Source organism: Leopardus geoffroyi, chromosome C3 (assembly GCF_018350155.1).
Source record: "Leopardus geoffroyi isolate Oge1 chromosome C3, O.geoffroyi_Oge1_pat1.0, whole genome shotgun sequence".
NCBI lineage: Eukaryota > Metazoa > Chordata > Mammalia > Carnivora > Felidae > Leopardus > Leopardus geoffroyi.
The window spans coordinates 105288814-105308146 of NC_059338.1; the positions used below are offsets into that span (position 1 = coordinate 105288814).

The following is a 19333-nucleotide window of genomic DNA, read 5'->3' on the forward strand; positions in this document are numbered from 1 at the left end:
GGGATTTCCCACCCCCACCATCACCACCACCCATCTCTAGAAGTCACATTATCTCACATTATCTTGTGCAGCTTCCAGAGAGCTGTGGGTGGCAAGGGTGCTAAATTGCCAGGCTGGATGTTATCACAGAAAGAGAGGAACTATTTATAGGTAGAGTGTATTTGGAATGATTTTATGATGTAATTTCAATTATGAAATTTAAGACCCAAATTTCCTGGTCAAAAAAAATCAATTCAATTTAATAAATACTGTGTCGGGCTCTGAAGATCGACACATAGGTCTACGAGATATGTCCACAAATAGCTGTAATATAAAACAGTCTATGAAAGTTTCTTAAAAACTCTCTTACAAAATTACATGGAAGCATAGAAAAGGATTATATTTCCTGGGGGAGTGGGATGGTTTCACTGAGTAAGTGCAACTGAAGATACGTCTCTTTTTTTTTCTTTTCCTGAATGTGTTTCTTTCTTTCTTTCTTTTTTATTTTTAAAAATTTACATCCAAATTAGTTAGCATATAGTGCAACAATAATTTCAGGAGTATATTCCTCAGGGCCCCTTACCCATTTAGCCCATCCCCCCTCCCACCACCCCTCCAGTAACCCTCAGTTTGTTCTCCATATTTATAAGTCTCTTCTGTTTTGTTCCCCTCCCTGTTTTTATATTATTTCTGTTTCCCTTCCCTTATGTTCATCTGTTTTGTCTCTTAAAGTCCTCATATGAGTGAAGTCGTATGATTTTTGTCTTTCTCTGGCTAATTTCACTTAGCATAATCCCCTCCAGTTCCACCCACGTAGTTGCAAATGGCAAGATTTCATTCTTTTTGATTGCTGAGTAATACTCCATCGTGTGTGTATGTATATGTATATTTATATATATACACCACATCTTCTTTATCCATTCATCCACCGATGGACATTTGGGCTCTTTCCATACTTTGGCTATTGCCGATAGTGCTGCTATAAACATGGGGGTGCATGTGTCCCTTCGAAACAGCACACCTGTATCCCTTGGATAAATGCCTAGTAGTGCAATGGCTGGGTCCTAGGGTAGTTCTATTTTTAGTTTTTTGAGGAACCTCCATACTGTTTTCCAGAGTGGCTGCACCAGCTTGCATTCCCACGGAGATATGTCTTGAAGTATTCATTTAACTTTTATAGAGAGAGATGGGAGATCAGGAGGACACACATGAAGTAATGGGAAAAGAATGAACAAAAAATGGGAGCAAATTACGTGTGACTCTGAGAGGGCAAAAACTAAAGTGTGGCTAAAGAGCAGGGTGCAGGGGAGAGAAAAAGAAGCCAGCATGAACCCACTGGCCTCAGCTATACGCCTGATGTTTTCAGACGTTCCCTTGTTTCATCCTTTCAGCAATCCTTGAGATGGCATCTACTGTCACTATTTCACCAAGAGCACAAAGGCTGAAGCCATTCTCTCCGTTGTGCCATGATGAGGATGAGGTGGAGTGGGTGACAGGGCAGATGGAGGGAGGTCTTCCTGCTACATAACAAGTCCACACTTGGTGTGCCTGGCTGGTTCAGTAGGGAGAGCACGTGACTCCTGATCTTGGGGTTGTAAGTTTGAGCCCTTTGTTGGGTGCAGACATTATTTAAAAATCTTTAAAAAAACAAAACAAGTCCATGCTGGGCAGGAAGTCATGCAGGAATTCTGAGCAAAGAATGGCATGATCAGATCTGAATAATAAAAAAACAATGCTGGTGGTAATGTGAGGATTAGAGTATTCTTTCTCTTTCCTTCATTCATTTCATTAAAAATATATATTGAAAACTTACTGTGGGCCAAGACCTTGTACTAGGCCTTAGGAAAAAATGTTATGCATGCCAGACACAGTCCCAATTCTCATGAAATTTACAGTCTTTCTTTGTGTGTGTGTATATAATACAGTTTTATATATACTTTTCTCCGTTTTATTTTATATACACACATGTGTGCGTATATGTGTATATGTATACATACATATACATATATACATACATACATATACATACATACATACATATATGTATATGTATACAAGAGTAAACCTTTACATTTTAATTATCTTTTAGCTCACAAAAATAGTAAGATAACATTCTTCTTTTAAAAATTCTCTTAAGGGGCACCTGGGTGGCTCAGTCAGCTAAGCAGCTGACTTTGGCTCAGGTCATGATCTTGCTGCTCTTGGGTCTGGGCCCCGTGTCGGGCTCTGTGTTGACAGCTCAGAGCCTGGAGCCTGCTTCAGATTTTGTGTCTCCCTCTCTCTCTCTCCCCCTGCCCTGCTCATCTCTGTTTCTCTCTCTCTCTCTCTCTCTCTCTCTCTCAAAAATAGACATTAAAAAATTTAAAAAAATAAAAATTCTCTATATATTCTGGATATTAATCCCTTATCAGATATAGTTTGCAAATGTTTTCTCCTACTCCATGAGTTGCCATTTTATTCTGTTAATAGTGTCTCTTAATGCACAAAAGTATTTAATTTTCATAAAGTCAAAGTAGTCTATTTTTTTTTCCTTTTTTTCCTGTGCCTTGGTGTCATATCCAAGAAATCATTGCCAAATCCAGTGTCATGAAGATATCCCTCTATTTTTTTGGTAAGAGTTTTATAGTTTAAGGTCTTTGATCCATTTAATTTTTGTAGATGATGTAAAGTAAGGGTCCAACCTCATTCTTTTGCATGTGGATGTACATTTTCCCAGCACCACCATTTGTTGAAAAGACTGTCTTTTCCTCATTGAATGGTCTTGGCACCCTTATAAAAATCATTTGAAAATCATATAATTGAGAGTTTATTTCTGGGCTCTCTGTTTTCTTTCATTGATCTATATGTCTGTCCTACACCAGGATTGCACTGTTTTGATTACTATAGCTTTGTAGTAAGTTTTGAAATCAGGAAGTGTGAGTCCTCCAAATTTGTTCTTTTTCAAGGTTGTTTTGGCTATTTAGGGTCCCTTGAGATTCCATATGAATTTTAGGAGTACTATTTTCTACTTCTGCCCCCCAAAAAGCCATCAAGATTTTGATAGCAATTATATTTGAATCTGTAAATTACTTCAGGTAGTATTTACATAGCATTTTGAACTCATGAAATGCCACTAAATTGTACACTTTAAAATGGTTAATTGTAGGTTATGGACATTTCAGGTCCATTTTTTTTTTTTTTAAAGATTGGGCAATTATGTCTGAGGAGCCAGTATGCAGGTGGTATGAGGCAGCGGGAAGGGCAAGGAGGAACGTTGGGTTTGAAGAACTCTAATGCAGAAGACTTTAGGGCAGGTGAAGGTCCCTGGAGTTGAGCAGTAAAAATGCTGGGAGGCTAAGGTGCTCCAAAAGTATCTATGAAGATAAGTTCCTCGCAAGGAGATTCAAGTCTACGGTTTCAGAAGGATCCATGCGAGGCTGGGAATGGTGTTCACCACTGGGGTGCATTGGAGATAGATGGGATTATAGGAAAATTTTATTATTATAATATCTTTTTAAAGAGAAAGAATAATGAAAATTGTCTTAAAGCTGTAATATAGGAACTTTAATATAGGAAAAAAAGATAATGAACTAGGTGCTCCCCCCTTTTTTAAATTATCATGGGAATGTCAGGAAGGTGTTAGATGATACAGGCATGGATACGGAGTGGGCGTGCCAGCTGGATTAATCTCTTATTTATTTTCAGAGTAATGGTCTGGCAATAGTACTGAGGAGCTGGGAAATGGCTAACTCTGCTTCCCGACCCTCAGGTATATGAGGCTTGGTAGAACAAACATCCCTCAATGCAAGACTGAGGGAAGGGAAACTGTTTTTGTAAAATAACCAGATTTCAGTTAAAGCAAGCAATGGGAGACAGTCTAGGGATGTGAAGGGCTTGTGCAACATGAAATGGGGATCCAAAGGAAACAGCAGAAGGGCATGAGAAAGAAAGGAGTAGCAAGGGAATGAGCGTAGGAAGGCCCAGGGTGGTATGAGGTCTAGTGTACAGGGTTAAGATGGGTGACTGGAGGCATTTACATTTGAGGCACTTACCTAATATGCAAACAGCGTGGTTCAGTGAGGAATAGCAGCCTTAAGGGCCCAGAGACACCCGTGATGTCAAGTTTAGGAACGGTGGAATAGGCCTCCTGGGATCTGAACAGGATGCTGGACTTTAGCTGGGACACTGGATGGTAGGATCTGGATAGACGATAAAACAACAGTACAAAATCACAGAAGTAGACGGTAGCATGGATTACTTGAGGGCCCTTGAGCAAACCAGACTAAAGCTGAAGGTTTGGGCTGGGATTACAAGGCTATCTCCTAAGGGTGCGGCTGGGTTCTGAAGAGATTTAAAAGCCAGCAGAGGAGTTAAGATATGATTTGTAGGAAGTGTCCGTGGACAGACGAAAGGATAAACAAGATGTGGTATATATATACAACGGAGTATTACCCGGCAAGCAAAAAGAATGAAATCTTGCCATTTGCAACAACATGGATGAAACTACAGTGTATTATGCTAAGCGAAATTAGTCAGAGAAAGACAAATATCACATGACTTCACTTATATGTGGGTTTAAGATACAAAACAGGTGAACATAAGGGAAGGGAAGCAAAAATAATATAAAAACAGGGAGGGGGACAAAACATAAGAGACCCTTAAATACAGAGAACAAACTGAGGGTTGCTGGAGGGGCTGTGGGTGGGGAGATGGGCTAAATGGGTCAGAGGCATTAAGGATGACACTTGTTGGGATGAGCACTGGGTGTTGTACGTAGGGGATGAATCACTGGATTCTACTCCTGAAATCATTATGGCACTATATGCTAACTAAATTGGATGTAAATTCAAAAAAAAAAAAAAAAAAAAGACATGATTTGTAAGAAACAGGTTCATTACAGGGTTTTGCCAGTGGAGGGACAGATGAAAACAGCATTTAAGGAAGATTAGTGTGAGAAAAACCCATGCAAAAAGTGGATAGGGGCCGGAAAGATTGGACTTGCTATCGATTTTTCTACCTAAACATGATGCGGTGTAGGATTGGACTAGGAAGGACAAGAAATGAAAACAAGTTTCAAAATGAAAACATTGTTTCAAAATGAAAACATTGTTTCAAAATGAAAACAAGTAGCACTTGTTTTATATATGGATGAGGTGATGAAAAGAATTAAAAGCCTTCAAAATTTTGGACCTGGTTGATTGAGAGAAAGAAGGAACAGGATCAGTTTGTGGGGAAGGAGAGGGCAGTGATGACTTTGATTTGGGACCTAGATTTGTTTGAATCATACAGGTAAATGAGACTCTCCATCTGACCAAATGGAACAACTATCACATTTTATAGATAAAGAAATCTTGAGTTTGAAAGGACACAGGACATCCTGTCAGAGGCAGTTGGCCATTCATAGCTACACGTCAGTGACAGAACAAAACTGGTGATACCCATTTTCGAGTCACATGAATAGTCATGTCAAACAATTCTGTAAGAATGGATGAATTATTCAAGAGAGAGGGAATAGAGTGAGGAGAGAAGACAGAGGGCATAGGAGGAGATAGCAGAAAACTGAATCAAGAGGTAGAAAAGAGACAGGAAGGTTAATTTGTTTACTTTTCTTTATATTTTGTATTTGCTTTATTAGTTTATATTACAAAATTGTAATCACTTTTATATGCATATTTTTAGGTTGTGGAACGAATCATCTGAGTTTCCATTATTTCTTACGGGGAAATTCGCTTTGATATACAAGTGCTTTGCATTACAAGCATGTTTCTGGAATGAGTCACAAACCAAGGTTTTAATGTATATCTTTAGAAATCCTAATAGTTTAACTCAGTCTATGAGATCTTGATAGGCCAGTTTACTAAATTAGCACTAAGTTTCACCTGTTTTCCAAAAATATTTTTATGAACACACTAGTAAAAACTTGCATGAAATTGTTTAGAAATTAAGATTACAATTAAGATGTACCCAGGGAAAATAAAAAGGCTATTCTCCCATTTCAAGGCTCTTACTCTATTACAATAAAGCTGATATTCTACTTTTGTTTTTCATGGTTAATTTTACTAATTCTGTGAGCTTTGTATGCCTCCATACTTGACCCACATTCTAGCACCTTCTTGCTTTCTTCACCTCCAGGCTCGGTATTCTGGATGCTTAGGTTTAAGAGTATGGTCGAACTTTAAATAAGCTAGTTTGGCAGTTTTCCCAAAGTGGCAAAACTGACAGAACATTAAATGGGTTTTCCAAGGGCTTCTCTTCTTAGAACTAGGGCCATCACTATAGAACAGGTTGTCCTATATTGTTCCCTGCAAGTCTGCATTAATCTCTGGGGCTGTCTGATCACCCGGGCTTTGGCCCAATCTGATCTGTCTCCCCCAGATCCGAGCAACCAGAGGGCAGATGAAGCACTGTTGGGAGGCCCTAAGCAATGCCAGCTCATCGTTTTGGAAGAATACTGATTTTGCTTTTCTGACCATTGTTCTCTAACAACTAAAAGGTTTAGTTCATCATTTCACTTGGTATTAGCAACTAAATGTTGGATCCCAGTGCTCCAAAGTCATGTAACTCTGCTGTCAGTGGGTAAGGTGCCTGGGAAACAGGAGGCATGCCACAACACACACCCTCTGCATTAAATCATCTCCCACTCAAGGGCTGCTGCTGGCAGCTGCAAATTTGATTTAGGAGGTCAATATGCTGTTAAGAGCTATTGTTTTTGTGTACAAAGAACAATGGGGCCTTTTTTTTTTTTTTAAGCATTCTTGATGTTGTACTATTATACTGTCCCTCATTTTCTATTCATTCACTTTCTTTGAATAGCAAACACTCTTTTCTTGGTAATTTGGTACACAAATAATATGAAACATCTCAGTTTTTGTTTGACAGTTCATTCCCACTTTCATGACTACAATTTAAAATTTATTTTAAAAATACCATTCTTCCTCTCAAATTAGACACAGGCATTTCCTTCCTCCCTTCCTTCCTTCCTCCCTCCCTCCCTCCCTCCCTCCCTCCCTCCCTTCCTTCCTTCCTTCCTTCCTTCTATTGTAGGCTATGGATTTCCCAGGGGGAAGAGAAGGAATCAATAAAATGGCCAATCACAGATAAAACACGTCCTAATTTTAGTATAAGCAAGTAACAAATCACAAAGAAACAGAACTTTATATGTCAATATGCAATCATCGTGAAGTTAAAATAATGTTTGAAGTTAAAATAATGTCAAATTCTGCTTTAAAAAAATAGTATATAATGAATAGCAATGAATATGGTTCACCTCTACACTGTGATTAAAGAAGGAAAGTGTCTAAGAGGTCCCTCTGGTCCAACATCCTCCCAGGGAAGAAATCTCCTCTGCATCTCTGAGCAAAACCCAGTGGCAAGACAGATTTCTGCTCCATGAGACATCCCATGACATTGTCAGTTACCACATTGTTAGGAAGTAATTAGAGGTCTCTGTGTAAGGCACCGTGCTGAGTGTTCTGTGAGATTAAAAAAAAAAAAAAAAAAAAAAAATCAAAGTCCTTGCCCTAAAGAAGCTTAATACCTTATTCACTAAGTTCAGACAATAACAACATAAGACAAGTAATTAAAAGGGCCATAGAAAGGCACAAACCAAACCTTGTGGAAGCTCAGGGGGAGGGATGAGATAGCACAGCTAGGTGAGGGAACCCACTGGTCCTGGCTTTGCCATCTGTACTGTCACCATAGTTTCTTTCTCTCTACAGAGCTTGACACATTTTCTAGATGTGTTCAAAGAGACAATATGGCTGAGGGGCTTGAAGCTGGACCTTGGGCTTTAGACATCTTTGGATATGAATCTGGGCCCTCTCTTTTCAGGTGGGTTACCTTCAGCAAGCTGCTTCACCTCACTGTACTCCTGTTTTCTTGTTTGTACACTGGGCACAGTAAGACCCACCTGGCAGGCTTATTGAAAGATAATGTTGCTTTCTAGACCCCTCTCCTTTATGGCTATCTTCCTCCAAGTGGTGTAGTTTTCACTCTCCTGTACTACCTAGAACTTTACAACAGAACTTTATTTACAACTGGTTGTTGTTTACAAACCCCAAGACAGAAAAGCTACATTTGGGGTCTAACCAAAACAGTAAACCAAACTGCTACCTCCCTTCCGACTTGTATGTTTATTAATGCAGCCCCAAATGATTGCATTCAGAGTTTTTGTTTTTGCTTTTAGCAATTCCATGCTTTTGTTGGTTCATGGCAGGCTTGTGGCCGACTACTTCTCTAGGTGCTGCTTAGATAGAGAACAATCAGGCCTCTCCTGTCTTCTACTTGTGCAACTGACTTTTTGAATGAAACGAAGATCTTTTTTTCTCTTGTGTAGGCCTGGATTTTTTGGTTGTAAGTGGCAGAAAGCTATTAACTTAGACAAGAAAGACGAATTTGGTATAACTGAAGAGCAAGAAAAATGGGACAACTGGAATGCTGACTCTCCCTTCTTCATGATATGAGTTCGCTTCCTTTTCTCACATAGATTTCTTCTGGGACCATGGTTACTGGCAACTACCAGCTGATATGGATAACTTGAGCCATAAAAAAAAAATTTTTTTTTTGAATTATTTCCTTGTCCAGTCCTCATTCCTCCAACCAAGGAAAGAATGGTCTGAAAATCAATAGGGACCAATGATTATTAAGCTGTCCCTGCCCCCCAACGATGAGAAGCTGTTAACTCTTAGACCAGTTCCTGCGGCTTGGGAGGCCAGGGTTAAGAAGATGGCAGTTACCAGAAGAACTCAGGGTATGGCAGGCAAGAAGTTCTTCCAAAGGAATAAGGAATACTTTTTTAAAAATGTCTATTTATTTATTTTGAGGGGGGAGAGGTAGAGAGAGAGAAGGAGAGAGAGGATCCCAAGAAGGCTCCAAGTTATCAGCACAGAGCCAGATGCTGGGCTTGAACTCACAAACTGTGAAATCAAGACCTGAGCTGAAATCAAGAGTCAGACGCTTAACTGACTGAGCTACCCAGGCGCCCCAGAATACATTTTGTAAAAGAAATAGAGGTGGCTTAGAATTAAGTGACTTAGTCAAGCAGAGCCAAGACTAAATGAAGGTTTTAAAACTATTGTTATACAATAGATGATTGAATGGCACAAAAAGACTAATTATTTTTGTGAAAGCAAGTCATTTCTACTCTCCCTATTTTGGTAAAGAACTGAAGTTTTATTTCTTGTATGGACTTTTCTCCTTCTAGTTAAAATTAGATAAGGCAAATTCAGAATGATGTATATGTTTATAAGGGAACTTGCAAAACTTCAAATGACAAAAGTAATTTAAAAATTCTTGTTAAATACAACGTAGCTTGCAGTTACTAACAATCATGTAAGTGCTCACGTGACAGCACCTTGGCTAGGTTATTTATTAAAGAAAATAAAGTAAACCATAATTCAAACTGGACAAGAATAGATTTCAGAGCTCCTACTTTCTATGCCCATAACCAAAAAGTTTAGGAATATCTGCCAGCCAGCTGTTTTGAGACAGAGAGATACAAGCCTATATTACTATACATTACCTAACAAATAAAACACTTGTTATCAGATAATGCCTGGCAGCAAAGTGACAATGAAATTAACTTTCCAAGGATTTCTTCACTTCCAAGGATTAGATGAAGATATAAGAGAGCAAACTCACGGTTTATGTCCATCAATTATTCTAGTCATGTATGTTACACTTAATTGGCAAAACTGGATTATTGCTTTGGCTGATTACATAGGTTTCTGAAGCAGTTCTCTTAAATTAAGTGAGTAATCTGTTACTACTTTCATTTGTAGTAAAAGACGTCACTGTATTGCTTATGACCTGCTTATCACAGACACTAAGTCACTTGGGAGAGGTAAAATGCTGACCTATATCTAATGACATACATGGCCAATGAAAATAGAAAAAAAAAAGTCTCCCTTACACCAGGGTTTGAATCTGGGCTCTATCACTCTTTGCCTGCCAGGCACACCATTCTATAGGTTAAATTATTCTGTGGACAAAGATGGGTGACAGACATGAGCAATTTCAAGTCAGTGCTGGGATGCAGGGCACTTGGATTGGAATGCCCTAGAAACCTACCAACCTGGTACCTAAATTCTGTGAGAAAAAAAATTAAACATGACAATTAAAAATGCCTTTTCAAATTAAGTGATTTCTCAGGAGAAAATCAACCTGGGTAAAGGAATTACAGCTCTATAGGATTTTCAACAACAGATATTTAGCAAATAAAGGACAGCACCTTATATTTATTCCATCCAAGGAGAGAATGGTATATAATCTGAACTCTGTACTCTGCAAAGTAATTTGGAAACACTTTTAGCCATTTTTACCAGTACATAAAAGCCAGAGCACCAGGTCCTTGAAAAGCAAGTTAGCTTTTTAGAAGATTATCAGTGCACCAAAAGATGTGGTAGACAACTGAAATATCATCATGTCTTAAAATGCGAATGTTTTAGGGGCGCCTGGCTGGTTCAGTCAGAAGAGTGCACGACTCTTGATCTTGGGGTCATGAATTCAAGCCCCATGTTTGGGGGTAGAGATTACACACATATGTAAATAAATAAACTTTTTTTTTTTTGAGAAAGAGAGGGAGAGAGAGAGAGAGAGAAGAGCTCGAGTGGGGAAGAAGGGCAGAGGGATTAAGAGAAAGAAGAGAAAGAATCTTAAGCAGGCTCCACATTCAGTATGGAGCCTGATGTGGGCTCCATCTCACGGCCACAAGATCATGACTCGAGCTGAAATCAAGTGGATGCTTAACCAACGGAGCCACCCAGATGCCCCTACTTTTGTGAAAAAGGGAAATGTTTTAACTATTCAAAACCTATATATTTTGTCTCTGGGAAAACTTGAACTGTGGAAGTATGGCGAAAAATTATTAATCTGCCATGTTTCTTTTCCTGTTTATCAGTTTGAAAATGTTATTTTTACAAAGCACTCTCTAACATGCTTGAATTTCGGAGAGTATTACCGTTTCCTGCAAAACTTCACATTAAAACTTTAAAAGTCTCAAAAAAAAAATACCCAAAACAAAACCTATATATTTTGGTTTTCTATATAATAAGGAGTACTCTAAGAATGTACCCCTGCAATAAAAATACTTATGAAGTAGTTTGGGGCACCTGGGTGGCTCAGTTGATTGAGCCTCCAACTTCAGCTCAGGTCATGATCTCACAGCTCGTGAGTTCGAGCCCCGCGTTGGGCTCTGTGCTGACGGCTCGGAGCCTGGAGCCTGCTTTGGATTCTGTGTCTCCCTCTCTCTCTGCCCCTAACCCGCTCAGAGTCTGTCTCTGTCTCTCTCAAAAATAAATAAGCATTAAAAAAAAATGCTTATGAAGCTCCCTTTAAACATTCCCATTAAACTGGTATTCTTACCTTCGATTACAATGGTACTCTTTACATTTGTCACATTGATCTATGTGATGACAAGATATTTTTATTATAGGCTGGCGGTTTTAGGTATACCTATTGTTTTTGAGTGATTGTCTTTATCAGAAATCTAATTCATTCCATCTTTTATATCTATTGGCACAAAAGCAAATGAGGTTGAATCAATAGACCAGGATGATCTAAGTGTGAATGGTACCGTATCATTTTGTCTTAGGGCTCTCCGTTTAATAATAATACTTTCCCTGGCATTACCTGTATTTTTGTATATGAGTAACCTGACTTGGCAAAAAAAACCCAAAACCTCAAACCCCAAACACAATTAAATATGCTGTTCTCATTAGGAAGCTATCTTTCTGTTAAGGTTACACACTATGTTGGCTAGTCCATTGCAGTACAGTTTTTAAGGTTCTATTGTATTCATCAAAGACAAAAAAATACAATGATGCTAGCTAGCTGCACTATTCTTTAATTCTGAATACACAAACACTAATCGTGAGGGCACGTAGTTTGAATAATAGGTTGTTGAATCGCTTTATGGTATAATGATGTTGAATTAGGCTCAGGTCCAGTACTTTCCATGTGAAAGAGTGGTTAACATTCAGTGACTTCACTTCAGCTGCTCCTCACTCAAATTTCACTTCTGTACCTCCCACTCCACTGAAATTACTCAGTTAAAGGTCACAGATAACTTCTTTTCAGGCCTTTATCATTCTTCTCAATGGATCACTACAATACCTTTCCCAGTGTTCTCTCTGCCATACACTCATAGCCCATCTTCTTTCCATCCCCACATTCTTTTTCTGAAATCCAAACCACTCCTGTGATTGAAAAATTTGGGAGACAAAAATCCAAACTTAACATGAGACCAGAGTTTACCAATGATTTGCCATTTGCCAGAATCAGAACCCTTCCCATCCTGTTTGAGTGATGGGACATCTGGATCATTTGTTCCATCTTGGATCACCCTCCTCCTCACATGGCTTGACATTGTACTATTGTGATTCTCCTTCTACTTCTCTGGCTGGTCCTCTTGGTTTTCTCTGCCAGTCTCTCTTCGCTCTGGCATTTCTTGAAGTCCTGTGCTTATATCCCTTTTCCTGTAGACCTCAACATTTCCTTAATAATCACGTCTGCTCTCAAATTCATAGCCAAAAGGGCTCTAGATCTCTGTATTTATGGGAGCCTTTGGACCATCTTTACATGGACATTATTACATCAACAGCTTAAACTATGCTCAAAGCTGGCTCATATTCTTCCCTCCCAACTGGGACCTTCTATTTCTACCTGTGTTCCTGATTCTAGAATTCTCCCTGTTGATTAACTTAATATCCCCAAATCATTTGACACCTTCTTACCTCCATTGACATTCAAGATTACCTTCTGCTTTTGCTATGCCTTTTCCTTCCCATCCATTCTTTTATTTATGTTTATTTATTTTGAGAGAGCGTGTACACATGAGCAGGGGGTAGGGGCAGAGAGAGGGAATCCAGAGTGGGCTCTGCTGGTCGGCTATCAGTGAGGAGCCCCATGTGGGGCTCAATCTCATGAACCATGAGAACATGACCTGAGCGGAAATCAAGAGTTGGACGCTTAACCTACTGAGCCACCCTGGGACCCCTCCCTCCCATTCATTCTGAATCCCTTAGTATTCTTCTTAATTGTTTGGGGTCTCCTTTACTGTTTCTTCCAAACTGTCTACCTTTTTCCAATCCCATGATGCCAGAATAATCTTTTAAAAACATCTTTGAATATATCATGTCCCTGCTTAAATGGTTCCAGAATAAAGTCCAAGCTCTGATCACTTCTTGATCGGACCCTACCTTCTCAATCTCACATGCAACCATGTCTCTATGTTGGAGCCAGAAAGCCCACTCACAGTTTTCTAGACTGGCCCATTTCTGTGCCTCCTCTCGCTTGTTTCCCTTGCCTAGAATATCTGCTCTCAAAATTTATCACTACCCTTCCCCAGCAGCCTTCTTTCATTTAGCTGTAATCATTTCCTCCCTCCACTAGGTTCCATGCAGCATGTTACCTATTTATCTATCAACAATTTCGTTATTTTGTGTAGTTGTTTTATTTCCCCTGCCAGATTGTTAGCAAGATTTCAAGTAGTGTATTCATCTCTAGCCTCCTCCTTCCACCAGGGGGGTCTAGTAAAATGCTGTGTTTATAAATGTTCTGAATCAAAAAGAATTTTTAAGGAATGAAAGAGGAAGCCAAGATATATTAGAATGAAATATGGAAAAATGAAATTAGGAAGAGTCCAGACTCCCGATTTTTACCAAATACTTTCCTCCAAAACCCCACAGTTCAGCGTTGCTACCGTTTGTTACCTTTCCATCCAGGAAAGCTCTTTCTCTTCTTTCCTAATTTATGATTTATTAATCAACCACAATGCTGCTCACAAAATAGAGGGTGGGGAAGAATGAAAGAAAAAAAAGTCAAGGTCTTAATTTCATAGATGTTAACTTGAAAGCGATGTGTAAAAACCTATTTCATTTGTGACACTGTGAGTTGGAGTTAGCACAAGACTCACGATTTCTGATCACTAGTATGAAGACATTTTTAAAAGATGAGAATAAATTAAAAGCTATGTGGGTCGTACCAGGTTCCCCAGTTTAAAAAAAAAAAGTTTGTTATGCAGTAGTAAAATTTAAATGACTGCGAAAATGAGACGTGTGGGATTAAAGTAATATGCATTTGTAACATCAGTAATCCCCTCTCCAACACCGGTCCTTGATTAATAAGGACTGGGTGTGACTGCCTTCAAATGAGGACAGAGTCTACACTGCTTAAAGAAAAAATCCTACTGCACCGTATTGTAACATACACGAGGGACATTTTCGCGGGGTCACGAGGCTCTGTAACCTCACCAGCGCTGGAGTAAGGAACCCATCCTGGTCATTAGGAACTCTTTTCCAGAAAGGACCGGGGTATCCCCTCGAGTGCCGGAGCTTCACCTTGGGAGGACAATCCCCAGGCGTAGCCTATGGAACCCTCAAAACGCGGAGCGCACTCGAAGTGGGAGCTCCGGCGAAGGCCCTCACAGGCCTCCCCTACAGCCTCTCCAGGCAGCGCAAGCATGCCGCCGCCCCTGACCCAGCACAACTCAGCGTTGCGGCCACCAGAGACCCGGGTCCAGCTCCCAATGAGCGGGGGCCAGCGACGGGCGTGAGCACAGACACCTGAGGGGGTGGAGAAGCGGGGCCACGCCGCGCTGCGGACGAGCCGCGTTTCTTCTCCTTCACCCGCCCACGTCCGCGCGTCAGAAGCTCCGCGGCGGGGGAGCTGCAGCCGGCTCGAGGGCAGCAAGCCACCAGGCGGTCGGCACCTGCACTCGGGGTCGCCCGCCCCGCCCCCTTTCGCCCCCTCCGCGTCTCACGCCTGTCTCTTCCGCTGCCTCCCTTCGCCGCGGGCCGCAGCCCGACTCCGCCCCACTCGCGCGGCAGCCCGGATGGCTGTGACGTCACAAGACCACGCCCACTTACTATAAATACTGGCGTCGCCGGCACCGCCTTCCCACACTCTCTGGCTCTTCGCTTGGCTGCAGTGTTTCTTTTTTTTCCGCCTTCTTTGCCTCTTCTCATCCTTTCTCGTTGCTCCGCTCTGCAGTGTGACGAGGCCGAATCCTCTCCCCACCCAGTCCTCGCCATTCTTCTTTTACCTGCGCTGTTGTTCTATTTCTCCCCTTCGGCCGCCGCCGCCACTGCTGCACAGCTGGTGTCGGTGCCGCGCTTTTCCCCCCACGTCGTCCCCGCAGCCTATGGCCCAGGCCGCCTTGGGTATTTCTGCTCAAGGTAACCACATCCCTCTTTAAAAATTCCGCCGAAAAAGAGAAGACGCTTTACCCGACTCTTTGGGCCGTTATCTCACGTGAGTACTGACCCGAGGGGCGTGGGGGCGCGGGGCCGGCCTCGGGGAGCTGCCGGGTGCCTCCAGACTGGGCCCCGCCACTCGGCCGGCGGCCCCGCAGTGCCCCGCGGCCGGCTGCCTCGAATATGGCGGACGGCGGTGTGTGTGGCGGCGGTCGGTGTCTCCGCGGCGGCGGCGCGGCGGGCTGGGGTGGCGGGCGCGCCTCGGGGCCCTCAGGCGGCCGCCTGCCGCGCGGCGGAGCAGGGGGCCACCGCGGTTAAGGTGAGGGGGCGTGTGCGTGTGGGGGCGCTCGCGGGGGTCTCCGCCGGGGTTCGGCGTCGTTTCCCGGCGGCGTGCGGCCCCCACCCCTCTCCCGTGGTGCATTGCTGTTTCCGGGGAGGGGGCCGGGCTGCAGCCCTGAGGGGCCTTGGTCTGGCAGCCCCGGCCCGGAGGCGCGTTGCGACTTCGCCTCCGGGATCCCCGCGGGCGGCGCGAAGGGCTGCAACGGCCGGGGCCTTAGGTTATGAATGGAGCGGGGCGGGCCCGGCGGCGGCCTCCTGTGACAGCTGCCGGAGGAGGACGGGTTCTTGGGGGTGCGGGGAGTGCGGCCCCCCTCTGGTGGAGGAAAGTTGACGCCACTCGGGGCCCGGAGGCAGGGAAGCCCCGGTGTCAGGTAGCTAGCGAGAGGCCCTTGGCCCCTTCTGGAAGCCTCGGGGCTGCTGCTCCGCCCCCTGCGGCTCTCCTGATTGGGCCAAGTTGCCTTCACTCACCCCAGTCACCTCCTGGAGCCTGAGGATTAGTCACCATGGCTTCGTTTTCCCGTCCGCGCCACGATTCCTGGGCAGTGAGAGGGAGAACGGTAGGCTTGGGTGGCTTATCGAGTACTATTTTGACTGCCAACAGGAATGATGGTGACGTGTTTTAACTCTTGCCCAAAATACATTCTGAGCGTTTGTTTTTTGGGCTACCCTGCTGGTTCGGAAACCTGAGGTCGGGTACACAATTTACAGCCCCATTGATGTTCAGACTTAACTGGATTTTGTGGTGGTGCCTTGGACCCGTTAAGGTGTTGACTGTCTTCGTGTTTCCACCTTTAAGCCCCACAGCTTGGGTGCAAACCTGAGGACCCTTAAGGAAGAGAGAAGTGCTGTGTGATCTGGCAGAAATAGGGCTAAGGATTGTCGGGCAAGGCCCTAATCTTTAATTTTTTGCAAATGTGAGAGTGCAGATGCTGGTCAAGAAGACAAAGAAGCCCTGAGGGGTTTACATTTAGTAGAAAGGTAGGCTTCTAATGATTACAGGTGATGGAATATCAGTGCCTTCTCCTGCCACTCACGTTTAACTTAGTAAATTTTCAAACATAGAAGGCGAAAGAATTACATCTTCTCCTAGATTTAACGTTTTGCTTTCTTTGCTATCCTACTATCCATTCATCAATTCACGTCGGTTTTTTCCCATGTGTTTCAAAGTCGGAGACATCAGAACACTTAACGCCTCCAACTTCAGTTCATGAGCATGTATCATAGCCTAATACTGGTTATTTCTTAAAAAAAAAAAAAAATCTTTGGATAAAATCCACATAACCTTAAAATGCACAGATCTTTAAGTATATCATTTGATGAGTTTTGACGAAAAATAGAGTTGTGTAATCCAGACCTATCAAGATGTAGAGCATTTGCCTTACCTCAAGTTCTCTTTTGCCCTTTCAAATGACAAGCCCCCACTCTTCAGAGGCAACCAGGATTCTGATTTTTTTTTAAACCACAGATTAGCTTTGTCTAAAATGGAATTATACTGTTTGCTTTCTTTTCTTTGAAAAACTTCTTTAATTCATGTTTTTGATAGTCATCGGAAGTGCATATATCAATAGATTGTTACTTTTATTTCTTAGTGGTAGCCGATTATGTGAATACTTTGATTTTGTAAAATAGACTATTTTGGAATAATCTTAGATTTACAGAAAAGTTGCAAAGATAGTATAGAGCTGCATACTTCTCACCCAGTTCACATTATTAGCATCTTACTGTGGTACGTTTGTCAAAACTAAGATACTGACTTTGATTCGTTACTATTAACTAAACTCTAGGCTTTATTTGAATTTCATCAGTTTTTAATGTCCTTTTTCTGTTATGGGATAATTCAGGGTACCATGTTACATTAGTTGTCATATCTTCCCCAGTTCTCTCTGATCTGTGACAGTTTCTTAACCTTGTTTTTCATGTCATTGATAGCATAGAGAAGTAGTGGCCAGATACCCAGTAGAATGTCGCCCAGTTTGGCTTTGTCTGCTACTTTTCTCATCATTAGACTGGAGTTTGGGGTTTTGGGACAGGATACTACATAGCGACTTTAAAAGTCATTGGTAAATGCAATGTATTTTGTTCAGAGAAATACTGATGATTTGGGGGTACTAGGCTTTGGGATAGTACTGTAAAAGTGATGGGAGGCTTGGTTTTTTTTTTGTGGTAGTGACCTACTGCTGACTTCAGTCAGGACTAGTTCTCTCTGTGCTGTTCACCTAGATGTAACGAGAGACATTGTCTTCAGTTAAGGAACTTGATTGCAGTGTTCATGAACCAAAGGATTTACACATACCATTCTAAATGAGAATAACTTATCTTTTCCTGTACCTCCTTTTCTCCACATTTTCATGTAACTCCTTTATGGTTTATCTTAACTGTACGAATATTTATCCTGTATGTAAATAGCTCTTTTACCCTATTATGCCCCTTTTATTTTACCAAAATGTGCTTTTCATATTTTAGGGTTTTCATTTCCTACTAGTTTCTTTTGTTGTTGCTAGATGGAAATGTTTTAGAGATGATGAAAATTTTTGAATGTCTGAAGTTTACTATCCTTAATATTTTACATCACTGCTCTTGAGGTTGCATTAAGCAAAACAGTTGTGTGGATGTGGATACATGGGGGGGGGGGGGGGCGGGCAGATGAGAGTGTCTCACCCAGGATAATTATCCTATTCCTTATAAACTCTGTCTTTGCAGCATGAGTCAACTTTTAATTTATTTTTAAAATTATCTTGGTGTGGGAAGACTCAAAATCTTTGTTTTTGAGTACATTATTTGGAATCTAATGTAAGGTTATAATCACCGTTGCATGTTGGTAAGGGTTCTTGACTCATCAAGAATATGTGAGCATATTTTTTTAGTAAACTAAAAGAACCACAAGGATGCTTCTGTTCTGGTGGAGATGAGAGATGCTTTATTTTTAATTTAAAATTTTTTTGAGATGATTTAGATATACCTAGAGTACTTGTGAAATTTCTCTGATTCTTAACCTTATAATCTCTAGTTAGATCATTTTTCTGGTTTCCTTATCACCCTTTCTAACAAATGCTGTCCAGTTATATTACTTTAAAAGTAGCAACCACTGAATTATGATTTCTAAGTATAGGTGTAGCGGTTTAGTTAAGAGGTGAGAAGTCCATCCAATCAAACCATAATAGGTAATAACCATTTCTAAAACTTAGCGTTTTGTAACATGCTAAGAACTTTAACATTTGTATGTTGTTCTAGCGATAGTAAAAAGACGCGAGGTAGGTTAGGTATGAGGAAGAGAAGTATAAACTTCCAAGTGACTTGCCTTAATGTATAAGGCAATTCTCAAATGTTATTTCACATTCATAATGTATTAAGTCCTCGATCTTCTTTTTGGTATGTAGTAAGATTTTATACTTTAAGCAAAGAAGAACTTGCAATTTGGAGAGTAAAAGAAATGTTCTGGGTAGTTGCAGATTACAAATCATACTAGAACATTATACACATCAGGTTGACCAGGGTACTTGGGGAATTTTGCAGTTTTAGTCCACTGAGAAATTTGGGTTTTGGAGGATAAATAAAAGCAAAAATGAAATTAGATGAAGGCTGGAAACTGAGTAGGTGGATAAAGCAACTTGGTAAGATGGTACCAGTTCTGTGAACTTTGCACTATAAGAGCTTGGAAATTTTTACTACATGAAAAAGTACTTGGTAATATGGTAAATCCTTTGAAAACATTATTTGTGTAATGTGATTAATGAAACACTTTTAAAACTAAAACATACTCCCATAGTTAATCTATAAATCAATTTAACTTGCTTGAAAAGCACAGTGTAACGTATTTTTAAACTTATGACTATTTACTACTACTT

General features: G+C 41.3%; 1 protein-coding gene and 1 long non-coding RNA gene across 6 annotated transcripts in view; one reads left to right on the forward strand and one right to left on the reverse strand.

Annotated features, from left to right (window-relative positions):
- LOC123585635 overlaps positions 1 to 14931 on the reverse strand; it is a 73767-nt gene extending 58836 nt beyond the window's left edge. The window contains exon 1 of the long non-coding RNA XR_006706326.1: positions 14823 to 14931. This is a non-coding gene — a long non-coding RNA (uncharacterized LOC123585635). The remainder of the gene's footprint in view (positions 1 to 14822) is intronic.
- Positions 14849 to 19333, forward strand: part of AZIN1 (antizyme inhibitor 1) — a 31513-nt gene continuing 27028 nt past the window's right edge. For 3 of the 5 annotated variants that reach the window (XM_045454004.1, XM_045454003.1, XM_045454002.1), the window contains exon 1: positions 14850 to 15207. The gene's annotated coding sequence lies outside the window, so the exon portion shown is untranslated. Of the gene's footprint in view, positions 15208 to 19333 lie in introns of all 5 variants that reach the window. The other 2 variants (XM_045454006.1, XM_045454005.1) reach the window with 1 other exon arrangement.